The sequence below is a fragment of the Phoca vitulina genome, unplaced genomic scaffold, assembly GCF_004348235.1.
Source record: "Phoca vitulina isolate PV1807 unplaced genomic scaffold, GSC_HSeal_1.0 scaffold8, whole genome shotgun sequence".
Lineage (NCBI taxonomy): Eukaryota > Metazoa > Chordata > Mammalia > Carnivora > Phocidae > Phoca > Phoca vitulina.
The window spans coordinates 15348153-15361134 of record NW_022589711.1 but is presented as its reverse complement, the minus strand read 5'-3'; the positions used below and the strand labels follow the sequence as shown (position 1 = coordinate 15361134).

The 12982-nt window shown below is 34.2% G+C and overlaps 1 protein-coding gene and 1 pseudogene across 3 annotated transcripts in view; one reads left to right on the top strand and one right to left on the bottom strand.

Moving 5' to 3' along the window:
• CADM2 (cell adhesion molecule 2) overlaps positions 1–12982 on the bottom strand; it is a 1086523-nt gene that overhangs the window by 947680 nt on the left and 125861 nt on the right. The gene's annotated exons all lie outside the window — the stretch shown is intronic.
• LOC116633607 overlaps positions 6890–12982 on the top strand; it is a 75828-nt pseudogene continuing 69735 nt past the window's right edge.

Sequence of the window (12982 nt, the reverse complement as noted above, 5' to 3'; positions counted from 1 at the left end):
AATGGGATACATCCTTGAAGAGAAGCCCTGCTTGAGACTACCTTCCCTCAATATCCTAGAGTTCCATTAATGTGCTTTTTGAATGACTGAAGGAGAATTTTGCTATGCATGCACATCTCAAGACTTTGACAAGTACATAAAGGAATAAAACTCCATCTTTCCTGTCTTTCTATATACAAATAAAGTATTTTAAACAATTATTTTGAAAACCACAGTTAGTTAATAAAGTTATCAATATCCATCCATCCATAGATATGAATTTTCATTTTCTGTAGATAATCCACTGAGAAAGAAAATATATATTTCAAATTCAGGAGAAAGGAATATCAAGATATTTTTGCCAGTAAGTCAAGAAATCATATAAATGGCCCTTTAAGAGGTTGACACATAGTAATGTTTAATTTATGTTGGAAGCTAATCTACTTTTAAAAGCATTCTCCCATGAGTACTGGCTCCTCATTTTTTTCTTAATAGCGAACAAGTAGTTATTATACATTCAGGGTAACACATTTGATAAAGTAGTTAATGTGGCATTCTCACCTTGTACCACTAGGGATAGCCTTATCATTTAAATATATCTTTGAGCAAAAGTACAAAGTTCTGAAAGTCAAACTATAATTCCCTAGAAGAAAAGTCAGCAATTGCATGCAAAATATGAATTTCATAATAAAAATTATTGATCGATAGTTTTTGAATTATTTGTTGTTTTAAATCTTCCCAACTGATATGGAAAGTAACCATTATTTTATTTTATTTTTTTATTTTTTATTTTTTTAAAGATTTTATTTATTTATTTGAGAGAGAGAGAATGAGAGACAGAGAGCTGAGAGGGAGAAGCAGACTCACTGCCGAGCAGGGAGCCCGATGCGGGACTCGATCCCGGGACTCCAGGATCATGACCTGAGCCGAAGGCAGTTGCTCAACCAACTGAGCCACCCAGGCGCCCCAAGTAACCATTATTTTAAAGAAAATTCAATGAAATTATGGACACATACTCAAGAAGAAAATGTCCTTCAAAATTTTTTTTTGCTTATTTGTTTTTGCATTTTTCCAACAATAAAACACAGTAATGTTTGACTTCTACCACCCCTCACTTCAGCTTTGTATATGTAGCTATGTGTGTGAATATATGTATGTGCTTACCTGTATATTAAATGAATGTACATTTATAGGATGTTTGGCCAGTAGAAAGGGAATAATTTATTGTCTTAACAGAATAATATTACTAGCTCAATACAAGCCTTACTCACTGTCTTGAACTCATTAAAAATTACTTCTTAGGTAATTATTATTGTATAGATAATATGAGGAACTTTTTTCTAAAAGACTTTTTAAATATATATACATATTTGTTTGTTTCCTGTCCAAATCGGAGAAAAAAATACAAGCATTCTACAGTCTTCTCACTTTCCTACATGTATCAGCTTGGTTGAGAAGTGTGAGTAAATGTAGGACTCTATTTTAACAAACTTGGCAGACATCAAATTTGCTTCATTATATTTTAATTTCATTTTAAATTGAAATCTATTACACCAGTGTACAAATGGGGATATCACTTACAGATTCATCTCAGGAACTGCCCTAGAAGCACCTCTCTTCCCACCTAGCTTTGCTAATTACCTTACCTTCCATCTTTTACCTGTCAGCCCTCCTGCAGGAAAGGACTCATTTCCATCCTCCCCCAATCAACTCCTCTCCCAGCACACTCACCCTCTCCAAGGAAAGTCGACAAAAGCACTTTCTGAAAAACCTGTCTAAGTTTTAAAATAATAACACTTTCTCCCTTATAGAGTAGAATAGGACTTAGTGTAGATATTTGATATGCAGGATTTTTCATCCAATGGAATTTGTAATCACCAAACAGCACTAGTTTTGGACCAGTGCTTAGACAGTACTTTATGTAAATACATTTCTTATAAATTTGATTCTTTGCTTGCCTTTATCAATGGCTTACTAACGTCACATAACTTCTTCATTTTCCCTTCTAGTTGCTAATATTATGTTTAATAAATGAAATAATGGAATCATCATAAAATTTGGCAGCCTGTGTGAGAATATATTTGTATGGATGTGTCTTAACGTGGTCATCTGGCTTATCATGAAATGATAAACTTCTATTTTGTGTCAGCACCAGTGCTGATGGTGGTTACTCTGACAGAAGTACAGTGTTATGATTTATATCTAGGAATGCCGGACCTTCAAATTTTGTTTGAGAACATCCAGAAATACAGCAAAATTTAAATCTAGATGATAAAGTAGATGTTAAGCAAAACAGAGGAAACAATCCCAGAAAGAAGGAAAGTTTGTGCCAGTCCTGGTTTAACAAAAGGCATGTAATTCACATAAAACAAGAAAATAAAGCTTGACACAACTGCAAATTCCAAGGAGGAGAATGAAAAAGTAAATTTGAAGCTGTAAGGAGACATCAGAATATGCACAATGTTATAAAGTCTGGACTAATTTTAAGAGCAAAAGAAAAGTATTGGAGAGTTTTAAATAGTGGAATGACATGACAAATACTGTAGCTGTATAGAAAATGAATTTTAGGTGGTGGTTGTAAAAGACAAAGGTTTTGGAATCAAGGAAATCAAACTGTTGGAATTATCTATGTAAGAGGTGAGACGGATCACATTTAGAAAAAAGAAGCTGTGGGGCGCCTGGGTGGCTCAGTCGTTAAGCGTCTGCCTTCAGCTCAGGTCATGATCCCAGGGTCCTGGGATCGAGCCCCGCATCGGGCTCCCCGCTCCGCGGGAAGCCTGCTTCTCCCTCTCCCACTCCCCCTGCTTGTGTTCCCTCTCTCGCTGTGTCTCTCTCTGTCAAATAAATAAATAAAATCTTTAAAAAAAAAAAAAGAAAAGAAAAAAAGAAAAAAGAAGCTGAGTCACAAGATTAAAATTCCAAACTAATAGGGCTAAGCTATAGATAGATATCAAAGCTATATCTATAACCACCTACATATCTAAAGCAGTAATTCATATACCCATTCATTCATCCATGTTTACTGGACGCATGTCAGATGAGCAATGGCCATAGATAAGTAGCAGAGATAGATGCCAGGTTGCAAATATATTTATATTTACAGTCTAAATTTTAAATTTTATTGTCTCCAAGTCATAATGCTAATCACAAATGTGCACCCTTTAAAACAAAAACACAACAACAACACACATGGAGAAATTCTTTTTTATTTTATTTTATTTAATTTATTTATTTGACAGAGAGAGAGAACACAAGCAGGGGTAGTGGCAGAGGGAGAAGCAGACTTCCCACCGAGCAGGGAGCCCGATGTGGGGCTCGATCCCGGGACCCCGGGATCATGACCTGAGCTGAAGGCAGACGCTTAAGGACTGAGCCACCCAGGCATCCCCACATGGAGAAATTCTTACAATGACACAGAGTGGACCAACAGAGACAACTGTCATATATATACCTCAAAATTTAGAAATTAAAAGAAGGGACAGACTTTTAAAAGGACTAAATGTTACAAATTGGAGTGAACTACAACAGAAATAACCATTTTTAATCAAGACCATGATGTGATCTGTTTTATCAGATTTTTGTTTGTTTGTTTAAGATCAATGTTTTGTATGGAGAAAAATTCCAAAAGTGTGAAAATGTAGACACACAAGGGTAAAAGTAGAAGTAAGTTAGGTATCAATAACGAAATTGGTGGCAGTAGAGATAAGAAAAAAAAGTCAGATTCAAGATAGATTTAAAAGGTAAGAGCAGTGAGGGTGCCTGGGTGGCTCGGTGGGTTAAGCGTCTGACTTTCGCTCAGATCATGATCTCAGGGTCCTGGGATTGAACCCTACATTGAGCCCCACCCCTACTTGTCCCTCTCCCTCTCCTTCTGCCCCTCCCCCTGCTCGTGTTCTGTCTCTGTCTCAAACAAATAAATGAAATCTTAAAAAAAAAAAGTTTAGAACAATGAGAATTGAAAATAGTTTGAAACAAAAAAAAGAAAATAGTTTGGATGTAGAGAACAAAAGAAAAAGGAAGAATTAAAAGATGACTCTTAGGACTCTGAGCTGGAAATGAGGCTGAACCATGTACTGAGGTGGAGTAATTTTAAAGTAAATAGGCTTAGAGTTGGATCTGTTGTTGAGTTTTTGACATGACAACATAATGAGACAGACAGCAATGAAGCTAAGCTTGGTAGTTGATCTAGTTTATAGATGCTTCAATTATTTCAGATAATTAATAGCCATCGGTGCAATCACAAAACAAAAAGGTAAATATTGGGGCGCCTAGGTGGCTCAGTCGGTTAAGTATCTGCCATGGGCTTAGGTCATGATCCCAGAGCCCTGGGATTGAGCACCGGTAGTCGGTAGTCATCATAGCTCCCTCAGCAGGGAGCCTGCTTCTCCCTTTCCCTTTGCCCCTCCCCCTGTTTGTGCTCTCTTGCTATCTGTCTCTTTCTCTCAAATACATAAATAAAATCTTTACCAAAAAGAAAAGGTAAATATTTTATAGTCTATAAAAATTTCAGCAATTTTGGTTAACTTTTCCTTATTACATAAAATATTTACATATTCTAATTATATTAAAATGAAAAGATTAAAGCAACAATTCATCAAAAATTAGAAATAAACACTCAAAATAGTAAAATCATGACAAGAATAAAAGAAATAATGTAGTAGGGGACAATTTTCTGAGTTTCTTTTTTCTATAATTGACTCAGTGGTGGAGTTTACATAATCATATTAGACAGGAGAATCTGTAAAATAATTATCTATACTTCATTAGTGAAGAGATGTCTCTAAAAGAAATTATTTCCCCTTTGGCCATAATTTGTGCCATACATCAGTTTAACCTAAAGTTAATAATGACTTAAATGTTATGTGTATATTGCCAATAACTTATATAAGTCTGCTATTCTTCTTGCACACAACAGGTCACAAAACATGCTTCTGAAAATACATTGAGAAGAAATGTTATGTTTATCATAGGTTTCATAAAAGAAAATATGTAAACTTAAAGGATGGGTTTCTGATATTTTATTATGTCTCTCCATCTTCCAACTATCGCCAAAATACAAAAATGTTTTAAAACACAGAATGTGTCATTTGCATTATTTAGGGGTGCTACCTTATAAAGCTACAATCCAAAGACCAAAAGGGATCATACCTAATAAGCAGTAAAGGTAACTAAAATTAAAAGAGTATTTCAAGAGTTAAAATGGTAAATTTAATTAAAATCAGGCCAGATTTTCAAAATCTGGTCACATATACAAATATTTACTCAATTACCACAAGCTGTCTAGGTGGAAGAGACACACTGAGTTTTTTGCATTGATGTTTATATATCGTTCTCTATACCCATTAGATAACTTGGTGGCTGAAACAAAAACTATAATCAGATTTCATCAAGTAAAAAGTTTAGAGATTATAATGCTATTTGCAAGATAGAGAAATATTGAGATGGGACATTTGATATCATTTAGATGTTTTTAGAGCAAAAATGTTTCATTTAAAAATCAGTAAATATTTTTCAATTTAAATCACCAAAACTTTAAAAATATTTAAGAAACTTCGTTCAGCAGAGTTTATAATAAATCTATTTTAATACACAAGTATAAAAGCAATGTTTATATTTTAAGAGTATGGAATTTGAGGTTGTACTTTGCTTTCAACATCTTCAACTATTGAGAACTATTTTTATCTTCATAATAGCTCTCAATACTCAAAATATTTGAAATATTTCTGCATCATAATTCTTACCCATGAGTTTTTATAATTCTATTTTATATATAACATATAACCCCAAACTAGAGATATGTTTGCCATAAAGGTACAGAATTTATTCACAAATTATGTATAATTAGGTCAGCTGGCTGCCACTAGAGATCCCACCAGATTTGTACACTTGAATTTTTAAAGCAATCTCTGTGCTCAACAGAGGGCTCAAACTCATGACCCTGAGATCAAGTCACATGCTCCTCCAATTGAGCCATCTAGGCACCCCATACACACAAAATTTTTGACATCAGATATTTGTAGTGAACTTTGACAAGTCATTGGAGTTTTGACTATTTCTCATGCCCCTGTGTTTCCTCGATAACAAATCCTATCTCTCATTCATTAATGCCTTTAAGTTGGTATTTTAAAACTTAATGTATCTGTGAAAAACCTACAGGTTTAACAGAGTTGCTATTCGATCAAATTAGTATTATATCTGTTCATTCTGCATTCTAAAAGCACCACAGTTTAATCTACTCCTGGTGTTCCTCACTCACACTTTAGAAATACTGACCCACCATGCTATGAAGCTAGAATAAATGGAAACAGTGGTGTTTGGTAGGAGAGCACAGAACTTGCTAGCATTGAAGACATGTATTGGAGAAATCAAATGTGCTGTTAGGCTAACAAAAATTGTTTTGGATCTAGAAAAGATACAGATACAGAAAGTTTTTATTGTTAGTGCATAAAAATGTCCACTATTAAAACAAAAACAAGGACAAACCAAAACAAAAACCAAGAAGCTTTTCCATAAGAATTCATTTCTGTAAATCATCATTTATAGTATTATCAATTTCAATACTTAACTGGAATTATCATATCTAGTATTGCATGTATTACCAGATTGAGAAACAAGTTTGAAAAATGTACTTACATAGGTTTCTTAAAATTAGCTCACATAAAATGAACATATCCAATTGTGACTATTTTTAATATTCATAGATTATTTAGCAGGATAAGAAGTAAAATTTAGGATGTTTTCAAATAAAAAAAATTATATAAACTCATATACACAAAACATGACAGTTATTTTGTATTTAAACCTACTAAATACAAGTCATTCTTATATTCCATTTAAATACCAACTCAATATGTGTCTGGAAAATATTTTGAGATAAACTAAGAGAAGGTTAAAATGTTAGCACTTAGCGATGTTGAACCAGTTCACAGGACTACAATGCACTGATAAACAACAGTTACATGGAAATCCAGAGAAACTTCCTGTTCCAGCCAATAAAGATGTGGAAGGAAAGAGGAATTCAATTTGTTTGGCACATCAACATTTCAATGCAGAAAAAGGAACATTTTTCAGTATATGAAGATAAACATAGTACAAATAGAAAAGAACTGTGGGCAAGAACAACTCATGCTGTCCTATTTTACTCTGTTTCCTTTAGGGGATTAAAAATTCAAAACCGAAGCTTGTGAAGCTTATTTTCAGTACGGACAGTCTGGAAGCCTAAAAGTAAATAAATGTACCCTAATTAAGACAAAAAATGTTCTAGTTAAAGGGTAGGAACACTCCTGCTCAATCTTTAGACCTGAAATATTATTTTCTAATAATCAAAATAGGAACACTTCTGACCAGGTCTAATCCTCTGATATACATTTAATTATAATTTATTGAAAATCATTTATGTGAGTCAAAAGTTCAGTTGATAATAAACTTTTGGACTAAACAGCTGAACTTGGACACAATCTGGTGGAAAACAGGCACTGAGGAAAGAATTTAAATGACTTGGATGTGAGGAATGAGGCACTGGATCAAGTTTTTAAATACTCAAATTACTTCATTGTAGTTCTGTTGCAAAATAGGAGAGAAAAATGGGACAATTTTTTTTAGGGAATCAAGACTGATCTTTAGTTTCTGGAAGAAAGAGTTTAATGCCAAAATTTACTAAAACATTTTTTTTTACGTTAAAAAAAATGCTTGGAGAACTAATTCCCTTTTCAAAGTCCAAGATTCTGCATCATCATCAGAGTTCTTCAGAATAATAGATAACCTCTATCGATCAGATTAGGCACAAGATTGTCTAAATATTGCTGAATAAAGTTTCAATTAATAATTATGCAGAAAGTATTCATCTTTAAGACAGATATTTCAAATAGTCCAGAGTTCTATATTGTAAATCATTATTTAAAGTAAACAACAGCGGCTCCTGGGTGGCTCAGCTGCTTAAGCGTCTGCCTTCAGCTTAGGTCATGATCTCCCCGTCCTGGGATCAAACCCCACATCGGGCTTCCTGCTCAGCAGGGAGTCTGCTTCTCTCTCACCCTCTGCCTCTCCCCACTGCTCGTTCTCCCTCTCTCAAATAAATAAATAAAAATCTTTAAAAAAATAATAAAGTAAACAAAAATACCCTATATATGAACAAATTTCCCTAGTTGTCCTGTACATCTCCCGTGCTTACTAAATATATCTGACAATGATTAGGATTAAAATGCTATGGAAGCACACATTTAATGGCAGTTGAGAGTACCAATTAAAATATTTCCTAATCATAAGATTGTCAATGGAGAGAATAATTATCTGTCAGTTCCATCTCTTAATAGAAAAATAGATATAGTATAATGCAGGGCTATCTTTCTTTATAAAAGAGGTTTTTATGTCAAATCATTGTGTCTCCGTCTCGCTTAATAATGTATACTATGCCGTCATAAGCTAATTCAATTCTAAATATGTGAGCCTTAGCTATAATCTCAAAATCCTTTTTTTTCCTCTTTTTCTTTATTTTTTTAAGTTATTTTTTTTTTTTTTTTAAGATTTTATTTATTTGACAGAGAGGTACACAGCGAGAGGGGAACACAAGCAGGGGGAGTGGGAGAGGGAGAAGCAGGCTTCCCGACGAGCAGGGAGCCCGATGCGGGGCTCGATTGCAGGACCCTGGGATCATGACCTGAGCCGAAGGCAGACCCTAAATGACTGAGCCACCCAGGCGCCCCATCTTTTTCTTTATTTGATCCAAATAAAGACCTGTTTGCTGTTTTTTTCTGGGGCCTCTTTCCTAATTAGGACCAGTTATTCTGCTCTTATTCCTCTGACTCTGAGGGTATTACCATATGTGCCAATATAAATAAAATGATAGTTTCAGACAAACTTCATTAATGGAGCAAAAAAAAGAAAGTAGTTCTTCAGATCTTGCAAGCCTTGTATACTTTTTCAATTTCGTTAATTATAAATATTATGTTTAATAGTTTATCACACCAAAATGCAGTTGGTGTTTATCCACAATTTCAAACTTATGCAGTTGGTGTGCTAAAGGACTTTATAATTAAAGGTTTCCCGAAGTTTTCATTCCTTAGATGCCTGTGTCCCAGCTGGTTTGGGGACTTGGGCCATTATAGTGCATATGAGGAAAATGACAGAAACCAATATGAATTCAGGGCTTGGGCCAGCAAGCAGAGTTAATCAAATTGGAAAAGTATATAGAATTTATAGACAGAGCTGTCAGAATGGACAGTAGGTAGCAAGACCTTCTCTCAGGAGTAGACAGAAAATTCTTTGTTTAATCCTACCTGGTCCTCTGGCTTCTGATTCATTATGGAATAATCATCTTTCAACAAACAAATATTTCCTGAACACCATGATGTGCAACAAAAATGTCAAAGAAATAAGATAGTTTCTGCTGTCAAACAGACAGGAAAAAAATAAAACAATATAATAAGTACTGTAGCAGAAATATGTAGCAAGTGATAAGAAAAATTTGGAAAAATTAGAGAGCTCAGCTACTTTTGAGTTTGGTCTTCCTTATAAAATATATAAGAATGCATGAGGAGGTGATGCTATGCAGAAGCACAGAATTTTTCCCACTGAAAATAATAAATAACTCTATCGAGATGTATGCTTTCAATAAATGGTCACCAAAAAATACATGAAATTATCAATTACCCACAGAGATATAAAGATGATTTATCTTAAAAAAATTATTCCAAATTAAGTAGCTTTGGGCCAGAGTAATATCTTCACGACCAATTCTAATTTATATTTACTTTATTTACCAAAAGGATCACTTGTGATAGGGCACCTGGGTGGCTCAGTTGGTTAAATCCGACTCTCGATTTCGGCTCAGGTCATGATCTCAGTGTTGCGAGATTGAGCCCTGCTTTGGGCTCTGCACTGGGTGTGGCACCTGCTTAAGATCCTCTCTCTCCCTCTCCCTCTGCCCCTCCCCCCTCTAAAAAAAAAGAAAAGAAAAAAGAATTGCTTGTGGTAAAAATCCAAAATGAACTGAATTTGGGTAAAAGGGGAATATCATTTCCAACTCTACAGTCTCTGTGTATTAGAGATCCTAGAAGATTCATATCTAATATTTATAAGCCTCACTCAACCCTTTCTTGTTTGAAGTGAAATGATTATATTTGCTAGTAAAGATAAGAATAGAATAACTTATAAGTATGACTGTTACATGAGATTTGTTTACATGATGCCAAACATCTGAATGGAAATAGGAAAAACAACCCTATAATTAATCAGAAATTAATCAGAAATTTTTCTTATCCTATACCAACTCTATGACTATCTAAAAACATGTGCATGTCTGGTATCATGTAGTTAAAACCCTGGAGACAGTCAGTAAACTACTCACTGACCTTTCTGTTAACTGAGATTCATGGACGCAACGATCATCTTTTAGATCTCACAAAAAGGATTACCTTTTTCTGCTGTCATCAGAAGTTTTTGACCTTTCTGTTTCTTCCCTCAAGAAACTGCTCTAGAATTCCAATTTTATCTTTATATTTTCAGCGTACAAGCCACAAAACTCCTTTTTTTCTCTACCGGAAGCATCATCCCTCTACTGGTCTGCAACACTTTGCACTTTTGTGAGTCTGAGAAAACTGGATACAAACATGTAGTATCCTCAAATGCAAACTAAAATTTGCTAAAAAAGCAAATACCCACAACCAAATAAAAAGTGTTAATAAAGATCTGACTTTGGATATGCTCTGATAAAATTCAGATTCAATATATTTTTAATAAAGCTTAACTTTTTGTTTCAATATTTCACCAGGGGAAATAAATGCATAGTTTCTTTAAAGATAAATATTGTTTAATGGGCTGCACCTGACAGCAAATGACTAGTCCCCTTTTCTGGAAAAACGTGATGGGAGATTGGAGGGTGGTGCAGGAGAGGCATGGCATTCATTCTGTGAGTACTTCTGTTGGCTTTCTTTTGGACTTCTCACCAGAGTCTGTATTGAAGTACAGAATACATTTTGTCTGCTGGAGAAAATAATTACATAAAAAGACATCTGACTTATTCTTTTTTCTCTATGAGCTACTTCTGAGATAGAAGGACCTTTCTTGAGAATTTTTAATAGCAATGTCTAGTATTCCATCTTAATATTTTTCCTATTTGGTACTGTGTTGGAATATTTTCTCATTATTTTAAAAGTTTCATTAAAATTTGCTAAGAAACAGCAGAGTGCATTTTTTTAGATTTAAAGATTCTGTATGGAAAGAAGAAATGTTTTTGCTCTGGACATCTTTCTAATTTCTAAAAAAATAAAATCCAGGTCTAGACTGTTGCCATTGTGATACATGCAAATTTTAACCCTTACTTCCAATCACTATGCCCACCCTGATACTCTACCCATGAACACTTGTACTTTGTTTTCCCAGGTGATTATGATGTGCTGCTTGCAGACATCGTGAAAATGCAACAAATAGAAGAGATAACTGGTATGGTGCTTTTGGGGGGAACTGATTGCTGGTGCGCTGAATATGCACCACTTTTGATACATATTACACCTGCTTAATCAGTTATGTTTTAAGACTACAGCACATGGATATGAAGAGAGTTCTAGACAGTACAAGGAAGGATGAAATGGTTAATGAGAAGAAACAAAGGCTTGTAAAGAAAAGTAATTGAGAAATGACACACAGCAGGGTAATGTCTTCTCTACTGCTCGTAATTAATCATTACCCAAAAAGTTTTTTAAAATTTTCAGAATAAACTAAGAGAAACCTAATATTGAAAGATAGACCTAAAATACTGCATAGATGAATCTATCTGTCAATTACAGGGCTTTTAATTAAAATGGAATGTGAGCCACAAAAGCAAGCCACATAAATAATTTAAAATTTTCTAGTGGCCACATTTAAAAATGAAAAAGAAACAGGTGAACTCCTATGAACATATTTTATACACTCTATTAAGATATTATTTTACCAAGTAATCAATATAAACGTTATAAATGAGATATTTTCCATTCCTAATATTTCATATTCAGTCATCAAAATCTGAGTTTGGTCTAAGTGGCTAGTGGCTACTGTATGAGACAGTATTGGCTTACTATGTTCATTTCCTGAAATCTTTTAGGTTTTCCCCTATCAAGTTGTACAGAAGTGAGAGCTGGATTCTGAAGGACTTAAAGATTAGGTGCCATTCATATACCTTCACATGAACAAATGCTGTTCACTCTTTACAAAGCAAAAACAAACAAAATTTTCTTTGGCTAAAGGCAAATTGTAATGTAAACATTTCAGATATTTTAAGGGAAAAATAAAAAGAACTAGACTCTGGTATATAAAAGAAAAACTTCTAAGGATTCTTTTGCTGTGTAAATGGTTTTAAAACCAAAGCATGGATCGTGCAATTAGCATTGACTTGCAACTGAAGAGAAGCCTAAGGAAGTCAGAAAGCATATCGGTTCAGCATACCAGTCACAGAAAGAGCGATGCCTTTCACATCCTGCAGCTTATTTCAAACTGAGGACTGACACTCTGCAAGAGTTGAAAACAGCAGGGCATATAATAATTGGGTACTTCATTGCATGCTAATGACTCAGTCAGTAATATCAGCAAAAGTATTTAATGTGGCTAGAAATATGATCAGCCATTATAGGTTTATTTTTCAATGCAATATTTCTTTCCACAGGAACCTAAATTCAATGCTAACACCATTCTCTGTTTCTGTGGAATGCATATTGTGCCATTCTGTGGTAGTGAAGTACATAAATTCGAGGAAGTTTGTGTTTACATGCTTTTATTTGGTGTGTGCAATATTTTATCCACAATATTTAGTGTCAGAAAGGAAAGACAAAGGAAAAAAATGAGAAAGGGGATTTTTTAAATGTAGCTTCTCTGGAGATAGAGGAAAACATTTTGATTATTTCTGTATTACTGGCTTGAGTTTCCCAAAACTATCCACCATGAGATACGTGATAGGAGATTTTATAGTAGTATATCTTTAATTGGATCTCAAGGAGCAAAAAAAAAAAAGGAAAAGAAAAAAGGATGCACT